We start from the raw sequence: 26,263 nt of genomic DNA, 5'->3' as shown, positions 1-26,263 counted from the left end.
AAGTTATGTCACTACCTTCTGGCCGCTTAGTCTCGTCTCTGCGTCCCATTGTCTGTTATAGGACAGAAAACGTATACGCGGAGGCGATCAGAGCCGTATACATAAGCCATGGAGCTACCGTTCAACAAGCCAAGCATATCGCACCCACAGTCACTATTCATGTGAGCGAATGAGGAGGTCCAATTTGAACCGCTGGTTCACTCTGCGACAGAGAGGCACAAAAAGATCAACTGCAATTTTTCTCGCAAAAACAATAGCAACAGCATACGATAAGAAGTATTTGGCAGACTGTCCTATCGCCGGTCACTGCGTGACGACGGCTTGCCACTTCTCTTGTGTCACGCGTGTCTGCTCGCAGCCGTTATGGACATTGTAGCTGCATACGTGGTGCGCGCATCCCCAGTATAACGGTGCTGGCTCTGTCAAATCATATTCAAAATGCCCTTGTGTTATCTTATGCCTATGTGCTTTCCGATGTATCACTGGCGAAGTAAGACGCAAGAAGCGTAAAAGGGTAATGTAAGCAAATGTGATTTTCATTGGCTTCTACAATATGGGTATAGATAGATACGAACGGAGAAACAGTTTATGGAACTGCGTATGAATTTAGAAGTTCGTCCAGTCTGTTGCCGTTGTTAGGTTTCCGTGGCGGCGGGCAATTGGCTAAATGGTGTCTTGCCTGGTCCCCTGCCTCAGGCAGATGCGGCTAATGGAAGCGAATGCCACCGTGACGTCCAATCCTAAATTTTTCTGCATTCTGCGTTCAATCGAAAACGGCGGAGGGCTTTATTAAACAAAACTGTAGCCGCTCAAGCAGACAGACAGGCAGGCGAGCGAGATCGCGAACCACCAACAACCGGCACAAAGACGCCACCAGTAGCTCTTTTCATGGCCCGCCGTTCGCTACGGTGAGCTCACTCGCTGCACCAACAGCGCCATGTTGCTGGAATCTACTCTTTGTGTCTATATGTATGTACCTCGCCTATGTTTTTCTGTATATGGCTCTATGAGTGACTAACTGAGTGAATTAGTGTGTCTTCCATCGGCGGCTTAGAAGGACCGGGGAATTTTCGGTCGGCGCAGTGGAAGTTTTCAGTAGAAAGCAGCGGTAGAAGCGAGACTTCAGCACAGCCATCTCTGTAGTTGCTACTGCTGACATTCTACCACTAACCGACGGTATGAGCCAGCGTACCACGAACCAGCCAGTTCGATGAGCAAAGCGCCATCATGGGGACAGAACAAAAAACTGGCTCCGTTATCGTCATGTTAGCATTGTCGTCATTATATTCATCAACGTTTTCACAAAACGCTGGTGACTGCAATGCCACTTGTACTGACTCGCTAAACACGGACATCCGGTTAATGACATTATAATATCAGGAGAAAATCAGAGCAATAGACAAAGCTATTCAATGCGATTCAGAAATGAGACTATTTATACTTATAATAGAATATCTTATTTGTTTGTGTATTTCATTTATGTCGGCGTGAACCTAGCTCTCGAGCAATACCTGCTACACTTTTCATCTTCCTTTTACCAACCTCAAACAACCTTACACACAGGTGACCGTTCAGTAGCCGCATGCTTTAGGCAGACAGTCTTTGTGGGGTTTCTAAGACTAGAGCCGTAGCTGCTATATCGTTTTGTCAAATTTTAAAGATTTTTTTCTAACGGATGCCTTCTGGTTCGTTGTTGCAGGTAAGCACAGAGCGGTCTATCTATCCATCCATCTACAGTACTCATGATGAAAAAACAACGTATGATAATCGAAGAAGGTGAACCGACAACGCGTTAGCCGTACGGAGATTAAGCATCAGGGTGGTGCCTCTTAAAACATCCTCACTATACTTCTGAAGCTGTTTTCTGGTCTGTGCTTCTTTTTTTGCCTCTCAAAACGGAGTTGTATTCAGTCAAAGTAAGCCGAATGTCGTTAATTAGGATTCTCAGTGCTTCCTGCCAACAGTCGTGTCGATCCACGCCACCATCTCTAAGGCAATAGCGTGTATCCACAAATAGACCAACATTGCAAGTACGACGGGGCCAAACAATTATTGAAGGCACGAACGAACTGTTGTCATGGTTGTTGATATTAGCTGTCGTTGCAAAAAAAATAACTTAAATACTGCGTTTTGATACGAAGGGTGTAGAATAGCTAGGTACGTCTTGCTAGCTATAGGAGCCAACATGTCGGTGATATTGGCGTTGATGTTGTCTATAGATAAACGTATAGAAAAGGAACAGGGGCAGAAGGAAGGAGCTTGTGCAAGATAGCAGGAAACAACAACAACCACAGCGCGATCTTCGGCTCAAGGAATAGATAAGCCGATGAACAGCAGCTCGACTGAGACCTGCCGGTTGTTGTCCGTTTCACGTCATTAGCTTTCCGTTTCGATTGCTACACGCTCTTACCATCTTGGGATTGGTGGTGTATCTGTGCAGATGACTCTGACTGACTGCCAGACTGCCCCGTGATCCCCATTTATACCAGAGCAAACATAATGGATTCAGTTTTTGTCTTGCCCTGTTCTATACTACTTGCTATCGTTACTGCTGAAGGTGGATATCTACAAAGCGTATGGGTACCACTACGAGATTCAGCGTTTGAGTACAATCGCTCAACTTTTCGCTGAATATAGAGACGCTGTTGTGTAATCGTTTCCCTGAACGATTTTCTATTCCTACATATATACACGTATTCTACATTTTCTTCATTGGCCAATTTGTTAACCTGCTTTTCTATATTTTGAGAGGAGCTTTAATAAATCGGGGGCGGTTGATACATCCTTGAGGACTTAGAGAGGACAAGTCCTGTCACAATGAATACATGCAGAAGCTCACGAATCGTATTGATCCTATGGTTCGCGCCTACCGCGGCTGCGAGTATCTGAACTGAGCGACGCGCAAAATGTTGTTTCTGTGACGTTACGTTTCTTTTTGCCCAGGCCGCCGCCCCTTCTCTGGCTGTTGACGCTCCCGCTGCTGCTGCTGCTACTGTCGTAAATGCGAAAGTGCGGTCCTTTTAAAAGAAAGTCAGTCTTTTTACCGTTTGTTACTTAAACAGTCATCTGTACGCCGCTGTCCTTATCTTCACCTTGGTGAAGAAATACTCTGACCTGTACGGCAGAGGTGTTATGAAACAAAGATGATGCAGATTAGGAGATAGAAAAAAGCGGCGATGGCGGTGCTGGAGCGGTGCAGAGCGATACTGAGGGAGGCAAACCGTTTGCCCGATACACCTGAGATGAGCGGTCGAGGCAAAAAGGGAGCCGCAGACCAGACAAACGCAACGATGAACTTTTATCGCTTTTCGTGTATTATTGCCATCATCGAGACTAGCAGCGGCAACGCGGACAATGCCGTTGTGGCTGGCTAGTCAGAAGCCTTAATTTTTAATTCGAATTCATAATGCCGTTAGGGTACCATCGGCTTGACCCGACGTCTGTAGAAGAGGTCGTGCAATAGTCTAATAGAGACAGTATACCAGCAACTGCTGCTGACGATCGAAGATGTTGACCCATAAGTGTAACTTTATACGCATCGAACAACTATTACATAATAATAGGTAACAAAAAAAGCGTCGGAGACTTACTGCAGAGAGCCAAGATAATGTATCAGTATCGTGACTTTTCGAGTCGTCTTCAATACGTTGAGCTGCACGTATACTATTATAAATAGTAGACCATCATCGTTTCATTGTCGACAATGATGGTCTTTTTTTCATAGTGCCTGTCGGTCGGTGGCTATGAGCTGATCGTTGTCGAAGTTGCACGCACTGCGAACTTGAACTAAGTTCGCAGTGCGTCTAGAGTTAATGAAGTTTTCGCTTGATATCGTCTATGCGATCGGGCGAACAATGTTATTTTCATTTCGTGAGAAAATTACAATCGACGAAACGAGTAACTTAATGATTAGCGCACGATCTAGCGCAGTTTTTAACGTTAGCCTAGTACGTGCATGCACGCCACTACATATGTACGCAGTATTGTAACTTGTATATTGCCATTATTATCAGCATCAGCATTGTTGTTGTCTTTGTAAGCATTATTTACTAAATAAAAAGGCAATACAAATACAAGGGGCATATAGCATAAATAATGTTTATGAAAATAGATCCTATGATGGCGTACGATACGTCTCATCGCGCTCCCCTCGTAACAGATCATCAATCAACTGGGTATATAACAAGTTGCCATAATAAATTTTGACGCAGTCTAGCTCGTGTATATAAAAATAAATTTAGCAAGTAGGCTTCACTTATCGAGATATTTAAGGGTGACTCACTGGCCGAAGATCGGTGATACCCGGAACATTTCGTGTTATTGGTACGTGTCTCTTTTAATAATCAATCGAAAAACGAGAGGATCACTCTCATCTGTCCATGCACAATTGATACAGATGCTAGCTCCGTTCACTCGTCGTTGTATCTCGTATTCTGCTGGCCAAATGACAATAGAAATAGGAATTGAAAAGCCTATGTGCGCATTCATTAATATCTTATTTTATATATATATATATATATATATATACATATATATATACATATATATATATATATATATGTAAAGACTTAAGGTGGGGCAAATCGAGAAACAGCGACTGTCGCTGCTGCTATTTGCTAATCGGCGGCTGGTAGCGCCACTGTAGTAGACGCATTCTTGATACAACGTTCGACAACGACAAGTGATCTTTTGGGTCTCAAAGCTGTCACTTCTTTAGTCGTGTGTCTGCTATGGGCCTCTCTAGTCGAGTGCAACCGCGGCATATAGAAAATCTTGTGAGATTGATTTTGTCCAACCAGCTGCAGTTCGACGATTCACTATCACTGACGTGTCCCTCCACTCCTTCGTGCTGCTTTCTGTATGGCGTTGGAACAATCAATCCACTGCTGAATGTCGCCGACAACTTCGTAGGCAGCATACTATCGGCTGTCTGCTGGGAGCTGCTTTATTACCCCCCTAGCTCAAAGCGTCTGTAGTGTCCAACGAGCTCGAGGAGCCTTGATGCTTTTAGTAACAATAACAGTTTATCTGGTAACTTAAGCAAGCATGTAGAACAAGCTCTCAAGAGTCTCTCCAAGGAACTTGTAAACGTCGCTGGTCAAAACTTAATAGCAAATATGATGTGACGAAGTGACTGATTGTCATTCGTACCGTCTTATGTGTTATTAATGGATCGGGTATGAGCGGGCGTCAATGCATTGACGTGTGCCTATTCATCTGCTGGACTGTGCATGTGAGTGTGTACGTTCACGTTTTTTGTGACCGATCATATCTCGTAACGTATCTCGACATCGTAAAGCGAAAACTTCGAGGAACGAAAAGAAGCCTACGATAGTTCTTATTTTAGTTAGCCGGAACGTAGCCTTTCCTCTTACAGGCCATTGTTTGACGGCGGAAATCCTGTGCCCGTAAACGAACGTCTGCCTGATGATTGCATTGTGTATACGAAGTCGAGGTGGTTGAATTTTAACGTAAAATGGTTTATCGGTCGGTTACTCTTGAACGAACCAAACGTAGACAGTCAATCCAGAAATGCTGTTCTGCGTATGAATTTAGGTCCCGCCATTGACCCGACCGCCGCCTGCGCGAACCCCTGCGCAGTAATTTCATGAACTTTATTTCGATGCATACAAAATGAATTATTTCGTTCCTATAGAAGCGCCCTTAACAACATTACAGTGGCCGCTGTCACTTCGTATCAGCCACAGGCTAGGTAAAAAAAACGAAGCAAAATCCGGGAAATTTAAGGAAAATTAAGATTTAACACCTACGCGTTAGTTACTATATATATTACCAACATACGTTGTTGTACCAGACCATCAGTTGAGGCACTAGGACTAAAATCTGCCGACGTCCAGAGCCATTAACGGCGCGTACTCGAACAGCAGCGATAATCGTATTATATATATAATGGCGATGTAACATAAAATAAAGGTGACTAACACGTAGTTAAATTTTTCTTGGAAAAAACTGGATTATATATATCTGGCAGCATAGAAGCTATAATGTCGAAATTTTACGCATGTCAACATTGAGTATATGTACGTATGACCAAGACTCGTATTAGGACAGCGAAATGTTAATGCATCAAAAGTCAAATGCCTTAGATGTTTTGCATCATAAACGTACACCAGTTTTACTATAACTTTGTAGCTATTCGGGCGACCAAACTTATGTTATTTAAATTCATTGTTTTTTTCATTGACGACTGTGGTACCTCCTTGAAAGACGTGGTACCTAATTGTAACACTAGGTACAATTAGGAACCACGTCTTTGCACCGCAGGGTTCGTGGTGTGAACCATATGTTCCAAAGACTCATTACCTTATGGGCTAGGTGTGTACATCGTTGAGTCATTATATCGGTCACCGAACCAAGGCGGCCACGCTACGTGTCCTGACAATGTTGTTGCGGTGTACCGGCACCGTTTCTTTTCCTTTATTCTATCCCGGTACTAAGCCATACCAAAAGGCAGATACAAAGAAACTTTCCCTGCAAACTTCGCAAGGCCCTCCAGCTCGACAGGCCTCTTTGTTTCGAGTTTTACGGCCGGTATTGTCCTTAGATATTTCATCGGGCCTACCGACCATCAGATGCTATTTGCACTGTTATATAAGCCAGCTGTTACTGAAGTTCTCTGGGACCAGCTACTTCGTACGTACTCGATGCGCACTAGCTCATCGGTCGCAGGCCAAGGCTTCCAAAGCGGAAGCAGACAAAGTGGACTTACGCTATGGTATGGACTACGTCGCCGAGTTGAGTCCTTACTACTCATTAGAGACTGAAACAGCAACAGACACAGGCCGCGAGGAACAGACATAGAACTCGTAAAAACAATGAGAACTAACCAACGGGAGTAACGCTAGAAGATTCGTAGTGGCATTGGTGGATGGTTGAGATGATGACACTGCTTTTCTTAGCAGCTTCCCATCATTTGGTCAGCCGTTTGCTGCCGCTCTGTTACTTCCTCTGTCCCGTTTTTTTCTCTGCAACGAAGCAGACGACGACGTCATGTACATAGTTTTTCCGTCGTTCCCCCGCAGCATTTCCAAAGCCAGTAACACCCATTCACACACCTACAGGAAGCTAGCTGGCGTTGTATTCGCTACTGCTGCGCGATGAGTGATACCTGAGAAGTACCTCACCATCTGAAGTCGCTTTACTGCTGTTAATGTTCGTTCGGTTGCTGAGTTGGGGTAGCGTGACGGGAGCACTGATGGGTATGGAGCCAATTAAGATACGCAAGTGGCAGAGGACAACGACGACGGCAAGACGAACGCCTCGTCCGCTTGCTTAGTTATTGGTTGAAAGGACAATACGAAACGTGTAAAGAGATCCACGGCCACCACGTTGTCGTACCTGCGGGACTCAGTTTACTATCACTGTGCTCTGGCCCCCTTTGTTTTTTTAAAAACAACAGGAGTTGTTGAGCCATTGTTTATTATGATCTTTCACGTTAACCGTACGCCCCTACCCCCAGTGTAGCGGGGATAACATCTTCAGAATGGACAGGGACAAAATCTGTATCAAAAGAAAAAGCCAGCATACCCAAGTCACTCGAACGTGTTTCCCGTATCGACGGAATGACGCTAAATTCTTCGACGAATCCAGCGGCAAAAACCGATAATATGAGACATGACTTTGGGTCAGCAAAACAATGGGTGTACGCACTACAGGGGATGCATAGAGAGTTTACCTGCGGCATTTTTTCACCATTCTTATTAGTCAAAGATACCTCTTGATGGAAATCGAAGAGTTTGATTTTAGGAAAAACGACAGGAAAGGATTATTAGAATTAGAAGGGATAAAATACTTAGTTTCGCATATAGGGATACTGCATCCGGTATAACACAAATGTTTCAATGAATGAAGAAGCAATAGCAATTATTGCGGCTTTTGCCCTGTTGTCGCTCTACCTATAATAAAATTATTAACTAGACTGATTAGATATTAAACTAAGTTCGAACGATGAAAACATACGTATATATATACATAGCCGACTACTATAGTCGACATACTTGGGCAATAACTTTTTTGCTAGTGTGTATTTGTTTGATATATATATATATAAAATATATATATATATATTTTTTTTTTTGCGTCCGGTCAGGATCGCACTGATTCAGTTACACGCTGAATATGTATGACATTATCTATACCACTAGTTTGTTTTGGTCTGATGCTGCCACGACGGCAGCGCACGCTCATGGCAAGTTGCAGTTTTAAAGGCTTACGAGGCACGAAAAAGTAATATGGATGTGTGGGCCGAAGAGGAGGGGGTGTAGGTGCCACGATTATCGTCCGCCATCGGAATGACCTGAAGCTTCGTTGTTTAAAACCGCACTTCGCAATTGATTGCCAGACCTCAGCGTGTCGATTAGGCGGTTGTGAGAAGTGGCCTACTATCGCGACTGCTGTAGCTGTGCACGTACAGCTTTTATACGACTAAGGCAGATACAGACGCCTATGTGAGCGCCTCCTTCCTTCTTTTTGATGCGTCTATTTCTGTCGGTTTAATTTGCACCCTCGCAGTCATACCATCAGCTCCTACCTTCAGCAGGTAGCTTTGATAATAGTACTACTTCGACTAGAGCGACCGCATACAAGTGTCGCTTCACAGTAAAGCATAAGGCTGATCGATACGAGCTAAATCTAGAAAGTGAAAGAACGAAGTTTCAGTGTCTGGTATAGTTGTCTCGGCAGCGCGGCCGTTGAAGCGGGATCTCATTTTGACGCCAAAATGACTGCATTGACGGCTGTTGTTGTTGTTGTGTAGCGAAGTCGACGTAGCGGTTAACGTTGAGGATAATAGTATGATGGTTGCATTATCGCATGATGCCAGGGCCGTTAGACCGAGGGGAGGTGTCAGGACGACACCGGTCGCACGAGGTCTTGTCAAACAATGGTTTCTCACCGAACGGCTGCAATCGTCATCAGCAGGAAAAGAATGATGCAGTGCAAGGAGCAATATTTGATTCTGGCTAATTATGACGATGCTGATGATCATGGCGGTAGAGGTACAACTAAATAGGCCAATATAGAGTCGATCTTGTTTGTCTTCCGCTGTTTCTGGATGCTTTCGAGCTGGTCAGTGTCGACATTTTTGTTGAACATTTCCGAGACATACCGGCTACGCAGGCCCGATCCGGAGTGGCTGATTGATACTCTGGATCAGCTTTATAGATCGCAACGATAAAAAGAAACGTTAAGCTTTATGGGTCTGCGTCGGGGTTTCTACTTAAAGAATACAATATGGCCTAGTGAGGTTGTATGCTAATAAAAACAACTCCTATGCCAAGAACGTCGTTCAGCGTACGATGCACAACCAGTTGTTTAAGGTATTATGATACTTGTGATTTTCTTCGGAGCCAGGCAGGCATGCTGCCGTAAAACCGCGCCTCACCGCGCAAAACCGCGTTGAATTTTTAACATCATAAGGTCACGATGTACAGTGATGGCTGAACGCTGAAACATACTTTGTAAAGAGGCGATAGGTGTAGCTATCGAAAAATACATTTAAATGATAGAACTACATAGTATCTACTGGGAGCTTAAACATAGCTGGGTGAAGGTTGACCAATAAGAAAAATGGCTGATTATTCGGGCGCGATAGCCTCACAACAGGAGTCAGGGGACGTCCAGCGACACTTGAAATCTAGAATTTAAGATCTCTGCTTAGACGAACAGCAGGCTGTTACACTGTGTTGTATAATATTATTCGAAGCTCTACCACTTGTCAAAAATGAGAAAAAAAAAAAAAGAAAAGAAGAATCGCGGACCGTTGCGATAGGGTTGTTGCGCTTCGAAGAAAGCTCATTATTCTCGTGGGCCTTAGACCAGTATCCTGGCAATTGGACTGGCCCGATACACCGTACCATTTCATTATGTGATACGGAACTTAAGTTAGCCTCAAACAGCTCCATTGTGACAGCAGTAGATTTCTTCGAATTCTGTAGAGGTGTCTCTTTTCGTGTCACCCGACAACGAAAACATTTATTTTAGGGAATTGTCCTTAAACATTAATATTTTTATGGCATTTAGCTAAAAATTATATTAAGATTAAATAAGTAGACGTGGGAAGTAACTGACAACATTATTTTTCGAAAATATTATATTAATGGGTATGAAATTATCAATTGAACGAGTAGAATGTTTTTTTCTTCTAGTGGACCTTGATTTATAATCTCATATAAAAAATTAGGATTCACTTTTATGAATAAAATCTATTATGAGTGAATTTAATGGACATTTTAGCCTTAATAACGGCCAAACAAAAAAAGGAAGCTTTATTTCTTTCATGACTTGTTTTTTTTTACAGTTTTTCAACAGCCATTTAGCTTATATTATTAGCCGGAAAGGAGTCCAGTCGTGTCTATCACTATGATCATTCCGACGGAGGGAAACATGGTTTGATCAAGCTGTGAAATTCAGGCTGTCGAAATTCTTTGAAACCGCGAGGATCCCTTTTAGTTGAACGGGCCGTTGTCCTGAAAATTTAGCTATTGCGGAGCTTGACCTATTTGTCTATTCGCATCGTTGCGTGGTCATTATTTCGATAGCGCCGATTTGAGGAAAGAGAGTCATATCTACCATTTGTCCTCGTCTCCCCTTCGCTTTGCGAAAGCATCAACAAGTGACCCCGCCACAGATAAACAACACTAAGGTAAAATTTGTATGGAATATAGAATTCAATTGCGTTGTGCAGTAGCGTTGATGTTGCCTTTGTTTCATGTGGGGCGCATATCAATTAGGCACGAATGTTTGTTATTTTTTTTTTTGCCTTATCGTGTAGCTGTTAATTCTTGTAGCTAGATGCCAACTTGGCGTTGCGTATCGTGAGCTGAGTCGGCGCCTTGGTAATAATAGTCGTTTACCATTAAATACATTAACAAGCTGCTTTAGACATACTCATAATTTAAAGCGTGCACCGAAACGGTTATCAAATTGATCGGCTTGTCTACTGCTACTCGAGTCTAGCTGACTTCTTTCTTTCTAGCTAAGCTATGGGATGAACTTATCAGTCATTCTTTGAAGTGTTATGATGATGGGATACATAGTCTGCACATATCGGCTATGCAGCGACTGAGTAAACTTATATTCAGCTTAGATCACTGAATGCAGAGCATGGAAGAGACATGTACCCTGTTCCATATGCCTCCTTAGTTATATTCCACTTATCCGCGGACCGTCAAACCTAAACTCGATATCATTCTTATCAAGAATAGATGTATGCTACACATGTAAAGATATCCTTCTCGATACACACAGGAGACATTATAGAATTTTTCAGAGCTCTATTTTTCAGCTTTTCCGTACACATTTCTGTGAATCTTAGTTTTGTAATCATAAAATATCTGTTGCTGTTGACGTTGTTGTCATGTCACGCTGCCGCCGCCGCCGCCGCCGCTTACTTGTTCACTTCATCTTATAAACAACCTGTTTTGCAGCTTTAAATACTTCTGTTTCTGTGGGATGCTTCTTTTGACGGTTTGCTATACGACTGGAGAGGCGTCTGTACGGACGGACGCTTTGATCAACCAGTAACAGCATTATCTCGGTATACGCAATCATCAAAGGAAAAAGTTCGGAAAAGGAGGAGACCGTCAGGCCGGTATATCGACTAGAGTTGTTTGTTCGTTTGTTCGTTTACCTCAGCCGTCCGTGGTGCTACTCCTACGTCGCCATTCGTTGCTCTCTCCCGAGAACCGGCAACCGTTGCCAATGCGTGCATGTATTGTCACAGAGAGCCATCACCCTGCAGATTCTTTGGAACATGATCAAAATTGTTACAGATAGCAGCGACAGGGCCGAGGGAAGGGCGTCGAGAAAACTTGTTGTTACCATCGGCGTTGGCGAGACAGGTATTCTCACAGCAAACAGCAGACAAAACACAGACGATAGCAGGGCCGCGATCGGCGGGAGTACTTCGAAAATGCTCTGGCAATACAATTAGCAAGTGATAATCAGAGTCCTTTGCGGCTGCTCTCCGCTTGTCTGGCGCCTGTATCATCGTCGTCGCCCTAGTGCAGGTGCAGGCGCAGGTGCAGGTGCAGGTGCCGGTGCTCGAGCGTCGCCTTGCGGTGCGCCCTGCTGCTGCCGTAACCATTGCAACTGTAGAGTTTCGGCTGCTGTTCGATTCTCTCTATCACGCTTTCGTTTTCATTCGCTGTTCGGATACAACGTCGCGATATGGGGTCAAATCGTAGTCGGAACCAGTTCGATCCTCGACGCTTATCAGTACAAGATCGTGGCGCTGCTGTCATGATGACACGATTTGGCGCGTCAACGGCGCTCTCTAGAAATGACCGTGACAATCACCCTCCAGCAGGATAACAGAGGCACCGAGGTTTCCTAATGCAACGCAGCGCTATCAATATAGCCGCATTCACTCGCAGTGGACGGCCGTCGCTAGGAGGTTATTGCGATACACGATACATACAAGTTCACTTGTGACAGAAACGTCATCTATCCAGTAGCGCGTGAGACTCTCTGTCCTTTGCTGTCTACCAGTAACAACAACGAAACCAGCATTGTCGATAACAGTGCCAATAACAGCACGACCTCTGAAATTTCTGTCACCACTAGAAGTTCACCGCTGATGATGATTCAATCTTTTTCGAGTTTTCGTTTCCCTTTCATCTGATATTGATCCTGCTGTTGTTCAATAGCGGGGCGGTGCCGACGATGGGGCAATAAGTCTTCTTCGTGTGTTCCCTCTTCGCTAAGTGCCGATCAGTAAGCGGCCGTCTCATTAGCAGCAGCGACTAATGACGCGGACTACTGCCGTAAGTTCCTATATCAGTAGGACCATTATCATCATCATCGGTAGATCGACGCCTACGATGGTGCCAATGCGCGCGCCATCGATAAGGCTACACTCGTACATAGAAGTCAGAGACACAAATGGACAGGTGCTAGCAGATCGACTTAGATGGTTAGCGTCAAATCCACCATCAGACGTCACTAGTAACTCGGCCAGATATAGCCGGATATACAAACGGTATCATTTTGGCCTTCTTGTTTCGCCTCAGTTTATCCGAATATCGCCCATGTAAAAATCGCCACAAAGATCGTAAGCCAGAAATCTAGCCAACTTGTAGAAGTTAATTAATTAGAAACATAGCTGATTTCATTTCGGCGAATGTTTATACAAGCTTGATAGCTTGTGGGAATTTCCAATAATTTAAACACATCTGTTTGTTGCTATTGTCGTTGCTAAGAGACGGCGTCGATATCGAACAATATGTCATTGGTTAAGGAAATTTCCAACTGTTTCTGGTACAGTAATTAACAACGATGTTATCCTATCGGAAATTAGCTTTCGGAGATATTAAATTTGATTTAGTGCTCGAAAAATGTCTGTACAGAGGGCAATATAGAGCTGTCTGGCAAGACATATATTCATTGTAAGCGTATATAGAACTATTTCAACCAGTCTCGCAGCGCCCCCCCCCCCCCCGCGGTCATTTCCATATGCCTTCATATCATCATTTCGGTCGACCTTATTACGGATGCGTTTCATGCGACCTGGCATGCGCGTTTCATGCCAACCCAACACCGTCTTACTGATACGAACGGCGTTCGTCTGTTAGTGGTCGGCATCTCGAGGCGGTGCTGCGATGCGTGGTGCACGTTTCAGTCTCGTGACCAGAGGAAGCCATGGAGCATGCGCAATAATCAAGCATTGCTGGTCCAGCCGACCGCTAGGCCTGCCCGCCAGCTAAGCAACCAACGATCTAAGCAAGGAAACAATTAACCAGCGAACTAAGCGACTTGCAGTACCATCGCATACTTCGGCATACAAAAGCATTGCCCCTATACTGCTTCACCAGCGAGTCCACGGGGACTGCACGATTTAAAATCAAATTACCACCAGTACAGCCAAGCCAACTGCGATGACAACAATATTAAGAGGAAACATAGACACGGCTTGACTAGGAGAAAGATACTCGTGGAACCACAATAATGGTCTGCTCCTATACGTCGATTTAGGAGAAAAAGCAAGTGGCACTGGTTACTGCCACAGATGTTAAAGAAGGGGTTTAATGCTCCATTGCGCCGCTTGCACGGATCGAACTGTCGTTATCGCCTTGTTCAGTACCGCCGATACCCCAAATCGAATATTAAAAAGTCAGAACCACGACGATTCGCTCGTTGGAGCGGGGCTGCGTGAAGACTCTGTGTTACACACACATGTGCGTTGATCTCATTTTGCTTTGTGATGTTTATATATATGCTTCTAATGTGTTTAGCTATTTTGATAGTTGTCATCGCCGCCTTAGGAGAGCCGTAGCCGTAGCGATAATGCTAATTGCTATTAGAAGTGGTTATATGTGACGCAAACGCCGATCCATGAGCATACGTGTGGATCATCATGACAATGATAACACCGTCGTAGTGAATCGGGTACACGGTTGTCGATGTTTTTTAGAAATGTAGGCGGTGGGGGTGCTGGGGGACACGGAGTAGCGCGTCTATCCGCTTACTGGAAACAGCCTTTGTCGACGGAAGCGCCCAAGCACATTTGTCCTCCCTTTTGGTGATGGTTACAAGAGCCGCAGCGGCGAACGCAACTGTGCAGTGACATAAACAGGCATATTTACTTGTAGTAACAATACTTGAATTGGACGTCGGTCCTAGTCACAATCCTGGCGGTCACTTTAGCCAGAAATCCTTTTCAGAGAAACGAGCTTGCAGCACATCAAAAGAGTTGTCAGGTCATTGTTAGCGTTACGGTATGATTATATATATATATATATATATAACACAGTAATGGAGGCAAAGTAACGAGGAAATCCTACTCTGAACTTAGTGTGTTCCGAGGTTGAATGCAGTGGTCACTGGTAGTGGCTTTCGGGAAATTGCGGAAGCCTCGGCAACCGCCAGCGACAAGAATCCAGTTACTAGGCACGCGGTCCCTTGGGTCCATCGGTCGGGCTACATCAGCGGGACGACATCGCGTCCAGCATAATAGACAGCGGCATGCCAGCGGCTAAACCGTAAGCCATGACAGCAGGGCGGATCACGTTTCAGGAAACGCCGGACGGCTAGCGTACGTACCATTCACGGGGTCATTGTACCTTTATTGTAACTTGAATTAGTCTTGATCTTGCCCCCTCCCGCTCTCACGTTCTTTTTCGGGGACTTAACCTGGGGTCGCGAAGTAGAGGGCAAACGTAATCACGTTGTATAGGTTACAGCTCCAAGGATCGCTTGGTTGGCTGCCCGGTTCCATTCACACAGCCACTAACCCCGATCGAAGCGTCCTGTATTACATTACGTCAAAGCGTTGTTTCGCCGTGCCCCTGTTCATAACAGCCCCATCGACGCGATGTTCAGTAGAAGTGAATGCATCTATCCGGAAGTGCAGAATATTGTAGCTTGTAATATGTTTCCGGCTGTGTTACTCGATATCATCTAAGGGTTAATATCACTCAACATCGTCATTACATGTGTAGTATATCAAGATAGCAAAGCGATCCAGAAGAGAACGTTTTTATCCAAGTTTCAATTGTCGTTCCCTAGGTGATGAAGGCAGAGGACGTCGTTCGTATCTCGCCACCTATAGAGACAACTATTCTATGTTTCCCTAGGAGCAGACTGTTTCCAGAATGACTCATATTTGAAATCTCGTTTTAAGATCTAACCCAAGTACTAAATGAAAGCTTGGACCATGAAGTCTTTATAGAGGATCCTCGTATTCGGGTGTTATCGTTATTGTTCTGGTTACCTTACTTTATTCAGCTTTGTTCCGGAACGTCCCTTCTATCGAACAATTCAGTTCAGTAGACACTTGCCTATCCCGCAGCGAGCGGCCAATACTTGCGCGCTCCTGAAGCCCAACTTTGGCTCAACCTACCTATTTCCAATAGCGGTGTAGGGATCGTGAGGGTCACAGTTAATTTGCAGTATGTTGTGCGTGTCCTGTGCTGCTGTATTCTTGCCATTGTGCATCGAAGACAATTTCATAACCTCTGGCGGTTGCTCTAGCACCGTTGAAAACGAAATTTGCTGATTTACGCACAAGGCTTATTGTACTAAATAAATAAAAAAAAAAAAAAAAAAAAACTAAAAACCGTTGTTATTCGAATGTATAAGATGATGCCAATCATTACAATCGCACAAAGAAGAAGGAAAAGAAGCAGAGGGCGGGATACAAGGGTGGATTCATTAGCATTATTTGGATAAGGGCAATTCTCAAAATACACAGAAAGTGCATAAAAATTGTGATTGCAACGTTCGATTGAAACGAAAGCGTTCATCGTACAAGTGTCTTTCCTCCAAGTATATTATTTGAAAGCCATCAACTAATTTACTGATTTGGGATATCGGGCCACCAACGTTGACGTACTTAGATACCGAAAATCGTTGACGCTCTGGCCACGGGATATTCACTAATACAAAAATAACATTTCTATTAGAGAGTTATTTTATGTAATGACCTTTCGATGGTCATTCGTACGAACTTAAGCGCTGGTGCCATTTTCTACGTATGGTATGCAAGTAGTACTAAGAATACGCTGTAACTTAAAGTAAATGAGCTCAGCTTTGGCAGTGGCATAGATCGTCAGGCGGGCTCCAGAGCGAAGAACAGCAAGGGTCGATCGACGATGTCCTTGGGCTAATCCGCCGACCCTAAGAATCGATCGACCGATCGATCGGCCCAAACTTGTGCTTACGTATTACGGCAAAATTCGAATATACACAGGTAGACTAATTCGTGCTATGAGCCTTGCGACCCACACTATTTACGAGCACTTAGAGACTAAAACGAGTTATTTCATCATGCCTTATATGATTAAAACCTTTGATGTATACGTTAAACTGGGGCGTCATTGAAGCTCTAAGAAGTTAGATCTTTGAGAGACAAAAGAAGAACGTCACCGTCTCTATTAAAAGATTTAGGCTCTTCAATACGTTTCATTCCGACCGTGCGAAAGAAGTTGTCCACTATAATGCCGCCATGACGACGCTAACGTTATGGAACGATAACAAAACAAACTGTTAACACGTCTGCTAAGTGCAGCCTGCCCTTGTGTCATGCTGCACGCAAGACGAATACAGCCGAGGCCCAGCTAGAGCACTTAGTTGACAGGAAGAACGCGAGCAACAGAAACCACAGCGGTGGCGGGAGTAGAATCGATATTGCCGTCCGCAACGTCAGTGATTCCGTCCCTTTCGAAGATATCGCAGTCTTTATTTCCCGAAATAGCCGTTATTTTCTCTCTTCGTGGCGGCGACGGCTGCAACCCGTCGTCGCTCACTCAATCAGGCACTCAGGCAGCCAACGCAGCTGCGCTTGGGCCATCCGTAGAGAGCCTACTATATCTGTCCTTACTGTCTGTCTCTTACACTTTACCTTATGACAGTTGCAAGAACGGCAACGGCAGTGGCATCAGGGAAAGCTTTGGCTGCTTGTTGATTACCAAGCAGTAACGACGCTTCCAACGCTCACACAAAGCAATGTTCGCTGTATCATAGGAACGAGCGATGAAGGCGGTTATTTATTATACAACGACAAGGAATAATAGAATAAGAATAGTGCTATGTACTCGTATGACAACGATTTACTCATTTGCTAGAACCATTCAAGTCACACAATTTACTTGTTCAAAGACGATATATACATACAAGTCCGGCACGTAAATTAGGACCTTCTCTAATGTGTTGCTTTCAAGACTATATTTAAACAAAAACAGATATCTTGCAATCCGCAATCTTGTGTGTACTAGAAGTATTATTTCTGATGATGAAACAAGCGTTCGCCGTCAGACGATTTTCAGTTGAATCCTAATGAACTCACACGGTCATTTCAAATATTTTTCTGTGAAATTCTGTGAGCGTCTTTTTGATAGCGCGAGTGACCTAGTCGACGTTTCCATGTCGAGACTTCTTGGCCTATCACTCAAAAATGCATAGTGATCTAACGGGTTTGGATCTGGGCTATTCGGCGGTCGTATATGCTCAACCCACAACATGCTCGTAGTCTAAAGTAGACAAGCCTGCGCTAATCGACTTGCGTGAGTCGGTGCATCGTTTTGCTGGATTACATATGGTCTTCCCTCAGACATCTCAGCTATCGATAAACGTCGATAGTTTGTCGCACATGCAGATGAACCTTTTTTAATGACGCGCTTGTCTTTCTGGAAAAGTATCATGGCACGATGTCTCCTTCACTGGATACCACACTCAGAGCATGAACTTTGGCCGAGAATTTGCTTATAGGCACGATAGGCACGTCCTTTAGATCGTGAGCAAGATAGCGATCATTCCTGCAGTCGATTTTTGCATCGGAGATAGCGTTGCTCGTCAGAGAAAAATCAAGGACGGTCTGCCGCTTTATGCTGAAGAGGATCGAATAGCAAATAGCATCGGTTAAACCTCTTTGTTCAATTGTTTCCAGAGTACACTGTTTTAGTTTTATAACACAGTACGGGTACCTGAGGTTTTCGTGAAAAATCCGTTATATTTTACGTTCACTCAGAGTACATCTTCGCACCAGCGCCCTCATTGAATCAGAAGGATCATTAGGAACTAAATTTTAGACTGTATCTATTAATCTCGTTCTCGTTGTTCTTTCCCTTGTCACATTCGTCCGTTGGATTGTACTAGGTTTTGCTTCTACCTTTCCTGAGACCGTATACCTATTTGCGAAATTGTACGTTGTATATTTGAGTTACCCAAGAAGTTTATAACTTCGCTTAAGGGTTCATGTTGCTCGTGAAGATTGGATAATAGCTGATCTTCGCTCAGTTTCCGATAGTGACGTATTATGATGCGTCCTAATGCGCCTGTTGCTTTGGTGAGAGAAAAGAGTGGCCTGCGAACGAGAGAAGCGAATGAACGCATGTCTCCCACGATAAACAGCCCACCAAAATCTGTCCCAATTTAATTGCCGCACCATGTATATGTATATGCATAGCAACTGGACTCGTTATTAATAATGATGGCAAAAAATGCTTTGCCTTATGGCCTTATCTACCTTTGATGATGTGACGGTATCGCACAACAGGCGATAATTCATTTTCTGCTCATGCAGTGAACCTGGCGTTTCCCAACAAGCACAGCTAATTGAAATTCGAACTAAGCTTATAGCTGGAGCAATATTTGAACGCGGAAGACGATGGACAGACAATCACCATGGTCACTGCCATGACCAGGCAACCATCGCAACAATGACGACGACGACGACGACGACTGAAGACAAAATTAAATAAAAAAGTGAAAAAAGTAAAGATTAGCTGATCGTGCACTAAATTATGGAAGCCGTGATTCTACCTTGAAAATGTGGCGCTTATAGCGATGCCAGTAGTAGCAGTCGTCATGAATCGTATAGCTTGGAAGGGTCTTCTATTTTACAGAGTTTCTATATGGAATGTTTCCAAGCCAGCAAGATTAATGATTCATAATAGACCTTAAATGTAGAGGGGCATTTCTGTATCGCTAATATAGTTGTGCAAGAAAGAACAAAAGGACTGTCATCTGTGATGGCTTTCAAAGGAAGGCAAATTTAAATGCCTTGTTAAGATGTGCAGCCTATGCTATATTTTTGAAACGTGTAAATAATTAAAATTTTCGTAAACAAGCCCGCCAAATACAAACGTTCCAAGTTAAAAGCGTGTACGAAGTTACAGATGACATTGTTTAACGAATAACAAACATAACCATTATCAGTCTCTAGCCTACTTCGTCCGCTGTGCTCTTTCGCTTAGCGGTATTTACTAGCGCGTTGCGTCTGCTGGATCTATTAAAAAAAAAACAACGTCTAAAGCTAATGCTAGTGTCGAAAGGTCGCTTATGCCGAGGCACGTTATCTCGAAACAGGCAATTCTTGAGACATGAGTGGAGCGGGGGGCCCTTCATAGCCGGCTGTGCCAGCTCTGTGCATTAAGATCGTCATTGGCAGGTACCTGGCGATCAAGTGAAGTTGACACGGGGGCAGTCGACAGTAGCGTGGCTTCGTGAGTGGCAATCATTCAGTTTGTAGAGCCGCCGCTAAACCACCGCTGTCAACCAAAATGACCAAGCGATCAATGAGACAGCACAGGAACTGATGTCGGTCAATACCATGCTACACTCGATTATGTTCCCCAAGTCGTTTATCTGGCAAACGACAAGTGGACCGCCAGCAGTAGCAGCAATAGGAGCAATAAAGTGATGCCTGCTACATGATGATAGTCGATAGTGCGTCTAGAGTAAGAACTGTAAATCAGGTCCTAGTTTTAGCCGGCAAAAAAGGATCCATTTTAAGCCGTGATTTTCCTAAAAGCTTGCGTTCCGTAAAACCATTTTACAACAGAAATCTGTAGCTCTTAGGAGTAGCTATGTAATAAGTGTTAAATGAATTATTTCTTAAACTATTATTATTTTTAAATACGATGATAACAATATTATTGACCGTACACGTACGGCACAGGGGACTGAGTTCACACTGAGACATATAACGAAAGCCCATTATGAAATAAGCGCGCTTCTAAAACACATCTAACAAATATGGGTGTGAAATTGGTATGAAACAGATGGACGAATGCTGAGTTACTTATTTTTCTTACTTAGATTCTTACTTCTTTAAGTACGAGTACTGTTTCGTAAGACTATAATATTAATCAGCACTATTATCACTGTTTTGCTCAGATAATAGAGTTGTTAACGGTGGCGTGCTACGCAGAGGGAAACAAGCGACGTCCAAAGCCACCACTTGTTTATGTAATTATAATTCATTTTGTTGCGGGTCGAACAAGATCCTAAGTGCAGCAACAGTACAATCAGCATCGTTCAGCTCGAGGCAGCCGGGGGTGACTGTTGCCTCAAGAGTCGAAAAGCACTCAGGCGTACCTAAGCGCGAGCGAGCTTGGCTCTATGGGGAACGTCTGAGAACGATACGCGTTTTTCACGCTACTGATCTATTTATTCGTATGCGTCTCACTCGACAGTATGGCTTGACATTTACACGTAGCATAAGTTCTATGGAATAGCTGCGTGTTACCAACTATTATTGCATTCATGTAGAAATAGACGTTGCATATTATCATAAGATAATATGCCACTGAAAAACAAAGGTAAGATATTTAGTTTGAGGTCGGTACGCGTTACGACGAGGTCAATGAATCAATGAAGTTTTTTTTGATAGCGATTGGTCGGCAACCTCGTCCGGCGATTCGATCTCTACGCGGAAGAGGCTGGAGGGAGTTTGTAGCACCCAGACGGCCAACCCTTACGTGCATAAATACGTGTCGGTGGTACAGCGAGGAACAAGATAACAATCGATGTTTGATAACCCGGAGCAGTTCTCGAAAATTCTTTCGCACGGGATTCTTATCAGGTGCATTTGTATGTGCAGATGTAATAGATTTGCTTCAGCATGCGAACGTGGGTGCTGAAGAAAACGATCGTTACTATGCGGTTAGGAATCGCGATATCAGGAGCATTCGTTCAACTGATCTATTTGTAATAATTATCACCGTTAATGGAGTTCGAGAACCGAACAAACTCACCAACGACTCATTTCCCAAGCGTCGGGTGCCATGATAGGAAGCTGAGGTAAGATAACTGGAAACGTGTCTGCACGATTATGTGCAGTTGTGTCAACAAAACATTTGGACATAACAGCATCGGAACTTTTATTTTCAGAACGTTTGCCACTTCGTTCCTGTACAATTATCCTGTACAAGTAGCCAGTACAATGGGATGTTAAGTTCTTCTTTGACCACATCCTAAAGAGATTCTTCTTCAACACGCATACAGACAAGTGTTGGTTATAGCATCTGGGAAAGCTTTTCATTAGTGGTAACCAACAGCTATGCGTTTAGTCGTATGGGCGACGTTAGTGAACGTTTCAACGCGATCACAGCTCAGTATAGAGACAGCTTTGCAATCAGAGTAGACGCACCTGGAAAAGAAACCCAGAAGCTTACGTACTGGATAGCCTTTTATAGAAAATGTTTCTATATGCGTTTGTCCTAAATTAGGAAAGCAAAAGAGCTTGCCCACATATAGAACTGATGATTCATATTATTTTAGCGAGAATTAATACTCGTGAGGTTTCAAAACCTAACAGGATGCTGCTGACCTCGACGTCATTCGTCACGCTTAAATCGGTGGGTACAAACCATAACAGATTTCACAGGAATTCAATTTTGAAAACGGACCAATCAACCGATTCACGTACAAATTGACAGAGATTAAATTCCTACAATGAAAACGAACATTGCTTGTATCGGCATTGTTGCAGTACCATAAGAAAAAATAACATTGAAGAAGGTTTAGAAAAACAATGTTAAAATTGATTTGCGTGCAATACAATAACTAGGCTTATCGAAGGCCCAGAAAATTGAGATAAACCTAATGATTTCAGATCCTCTTTTATCTCGGCAAGGACACCGATTGTCTGCTTTAGTCCTAAACATGGCCAAATAGGAAAATGCTTAATGACAGCATACAGCAGGCTTACTTACTATTTTACTTGATCCTATTTGAATCCCTAGAGACTCTAATACTGCTCTCTATTAACTCTAGTACAAGAGCATTCTCTAACGATTGTTTCTGTGTAATAGTTCATGGAAACATAGAATTGCCCGTCAATGAGCCAAACAACTTACGACTATGCGCGAGTGTTATTATTAGCGTATATGCGAATAGGATCAATTTTACGCTAGGGCATGACGCCCTCCTGGTTGTTTTTCTTTGTGTCTAAAATCTACTAATTGTTAGCTCGCTTGATTTTCAACAAGTTCTCTGGATGAAATTAGAAGTAATTTTTGTGAGGCTTGGGCCGGGTTCTTGCTATGTGTGTCTACATAAATACCTATTATATCTGTCAATCGCAGCAAGTATGTTAATATGGCCCTATTATGCTTGTCTTCAGTTGTAAACTGGCCAAATGTTCAGACAGTAAAGATATGAATTCAGACGACTTGCGTTTGATGCTAGGTTCTTCCTTAGTATTTCTTCTATATACAGGGTGTTCCAAAAGATGTGCATTCCACTTATCTTCTTCCTTGAATTTACTACAATGATCTATTTTTCCCCGCGTTCAAGAAGACTTTAGTTACGATCGTAGCCTTTATTCTTTCACAGAACAAAGCACCTGCACAGTAGAATGGAAGAGCATATCCTAATGAGAATGCTTCACACGGATAAGAACAGCCTGTCCATTCTTCAGAGCAATCTACGTGCGAGTATCGATGACATTGGAAACTATGAAGACCCCAATTTAATCAGACGATAACAAGAGCACAAGTTTTTTAAATTAACAACTCTCCATTATTGGCAGTGTACTGATAGGAGAGGCGGCAATTTGCGGGAGGATAAAAAGCTATACATTTAAGATAGGTTCTTTTGAAACCTACATGCAAATTATGCGGAGATAAAAATTTGAGTTCAAATCATTTAAATTGTGGATACATTTTTGGAACACCCTGTATACATATATATATACACCCATCAACCTATCAATCTGACAGGTGCACTCTCAGGAGATACTAATCGAACCTCCTGCATTCTAGTGGTGCGTTTATTTCAAATGTCAACGACAATTGCTTCAGATGAGTCGATTTTCTCAAAACAAGTTGTATATTCTAAGTCAGTAAAAATACGGAGTAGCTGTCGCGTCAAGGAGGATCTTTGATCCCTCCCCGTTGATGTCATAATTGACTGGTTAGTTGCCATCGTCTGCGTCAGTCACCGATTCAATCCCGGGGACCATAAACGATGGCCGACGTGAAGAGGGGGCGCTGGTCGTGATGACGGCAGTAGCGATACAACGCTGCTGTCGACGACATTATGTCAATCTTATTTGAGATAGATAGAGAGAGAGAGAGAGAGAGAGAGAGAATCTGTTGCTAGTCGCTCTACGCATAACGGTTTTTTCGGCGGCCAAAATGGTAGGTAGCATCGTCGTACCGCTCAGTGATCTATATTCGTGTCTATAACTGTTCGCCTATACGTTTGTTGATTACGTGTGCGCATAGGCGTGTCTATTTAGTGGTACCCTTATATATTTATACATGTGTGTGTTAATTACATATACAAACACGTAGGCACGCGTCACTCTCGCTATAAAGACGCTTACACATATCTATATAACTACAAGCGTGAAAGTCACATCAGTATGTCGGATCATCATCGTCAGCGTTATGTTTACCGATAAACTGGGCCATGGGCGAACATCAAGGGATTAAGTTTCTCGCTGTAAATAGATATGTGCAAATGTGTCAGGCAGGCTCTTTCACCGATCACACGTTAAGGGAACGGCGCTGATAGGGGTGGAAAAAATGTCTGCAATAACGCCGTTAAAACCGTGTCACTGACACCTATACTGACTCATAAAGGCAACTCAATTCTCAATTAAGTTATTACAGTGGTTCAACCAGTTTAGCGATGCATCAAGTTCACTTAAGTTCTTCGCGATGGCAACAACGGCAAACATTTGAGTATCGGTCGTCAATCTTTTAATAGAAAAGAACAACAATCATATGTTTACCTATTTTGACTGTTTACTGCTTCAGTTCTAAGCTGAGTGGACCTCTTTGGTCCGAATCAAGTTAATTAGTAGAAAATCACTGATGCGTCATAGGAAGTTAAAGATACGTCCGCGTTTGATGTACCGATTAAGCTGGTAACTGACTACCATCGTTTCCTCATGATCAGCTGGGGCTTGGGCAAGCATTGCTGTAAATTTTTCATTTCGACGTGTTCGTTTTATAGTTATTTCAGGCAATGTTGAAACCTGAAGTTAGTTACTGTGACGTGGTCTACGTGGGATGATTTTGCGTAACGACATAGGTACGAGAATCTAATGGTACTCCTGAATAGGACAATGGTGGCAGTACACAACTGATATCAATCTATAGTTCTAATAGGCATACCTGAGCACAAATCGATCCCGTTATAGGTTAGGAAACTTTAGATCAACAACCCTGGTATCGTTATATGACGGGACAAAATCAACAATTTGGAAACGCATACAGGGAAAAAGGATACAATAGAAATCCTTTAATTTGATTTGCTACTACTATTTCTGCTATAGATGCAATGTTTTTTTCCTTCTGCAGCGATTTTTCATTTACTTTTAGGACAATTATTTATAGGATTTATATATCGAGCTTCGCCATTGAACTCTCCTTGCTCTGGAGAACACGCGTAGAAAACTATTTTCTAACACCAGTTCGTTGAACACAACAGTCCCGTTTAAAACAGCGGCGGCAGCAGCATATGTCGGCGCTATTTTTTAAATGTACCGCATATTGATAACGGCGTTGATAACTGCATTATCGTTTCCTATTACAATAGCAACGGTAACAGAAGTATCTACAATAAAGTCGGTATCAGCTGATATATATATGCATGAATGATTACCATTGTGTTATGGGTCTTCTCGATTCGATCGGTTAGTGATTGCGCCTGAGCGCAATGACTACAGCGGGACGATCCAGCCGTTGAAAAAAGGAAAGAGCTGGCTAGCTGAGAACAAACAACAAAAAGGCATAGAAGAAAAATTGTATATTCATTGCGCAGAAACACATACACAAAGCTGTACCAGTCGAAGCATCGTATAACCAACGTTAAGCGTCAGCTGGAAGCAACGCTACGAAGGATAGAACAGTACTTGCCGCCGACGCCGAGGGTTTCAACCTCAATTTGATGGCGCTTTCGCTTAGAGAGGAAGTACCACTAGCAGCAGTAGCAATAAAATATCGATGAAGATGTCCGAGGGAAAGTTGTGCGTTAGGAGTAATAGCACTTGCTAGTATCATCATCATCATAATAAAAATAATAATTTTTCTTTACTCTTTGCCCCCGAAGAAAAAACGGGTGACGATAATAGGGGGACAAGCGGAGGTTACGAGGGGACACTAGATGGGAAATGGAAGAGGGAAAAGCAGGACTTGACGATGTCTGATTTTTGCTTGAGATGGGAAGAGCCCTACTTCTGCGAAGAAGCTAATGTAAATACAGTAGGAAATAAGAAGAAAGAATAAATGAGAAAAATGTTTACGCTACAGCAGATACAGCTGTATCAACTGTCTGTTCGTTTATCTAGCATCGAGCCCAATTGATCGTAGCAGTAACAACAGCAGTAGCAATAGGTTAGCACATCATATTGCCATATACTGATAGTGGACCCTAACGCTTAAACGGCGCGAGAGTTTAGACTCATCAGTCGACCGGGGTAGTCGGCGTCTCCTGCGGAAGGAAACCTGCTGTACAAACCAGGAACTGCTATGGTGAGTGAGCACGTGTAATATAATGTATGGAAGGAGTG

General features: G+C 43.4%; 1 protein-coding gene across 2 annotated transcripts in view; it reads left to right on the top strand.

Moving 5' to 3' along the window:
* Window positions 1–26,263, top strand: part of LOC111249353 (serine/threonine-protein kinase PLK2-like) — a 130,964-nt gene that overhangs the window by 57,256 nt on the left and 47,445 nt on the right. Inside the window, exon 1 of one of the 2 annotated variants that reach the window (XM_022803118.2) lies at window positions 1,848–1,867. The exons of the other annotated variant lie outside the window; for it this stretch is intronic. The gene's annotated coding sequence lies outside the window, so the exon portion shown is untranslated. Of the gene's footprint in view, window positions 1–1,847; window positions 1,868–26,263 lie in introns of those variants that run through there. 2 annotated transcript variants of the gene reach the window in all.

The sequence above is a fragment of the Varroa destructor genome, unplaced genomic scaffold (genome assembly GCF_002443255.2).
Source record: "Varroa destructor unplaced genomic scaffold, Vdes_3.0 BEIS01000004.1, whole genome shotgun sequence".
In the NCBI taxonomy this organism is placed as follows: Eukaryota; Metazoa; Arthropoda; class Arachnida; order Mesostigmata; family Varroidae; genus Varroa; species Varroa destructor.
The sequence above is the reverse complement of the archived record's forward strand: the minus strand, read 5'-3'. Positions and strand labels throughout refer to the sequence as shown.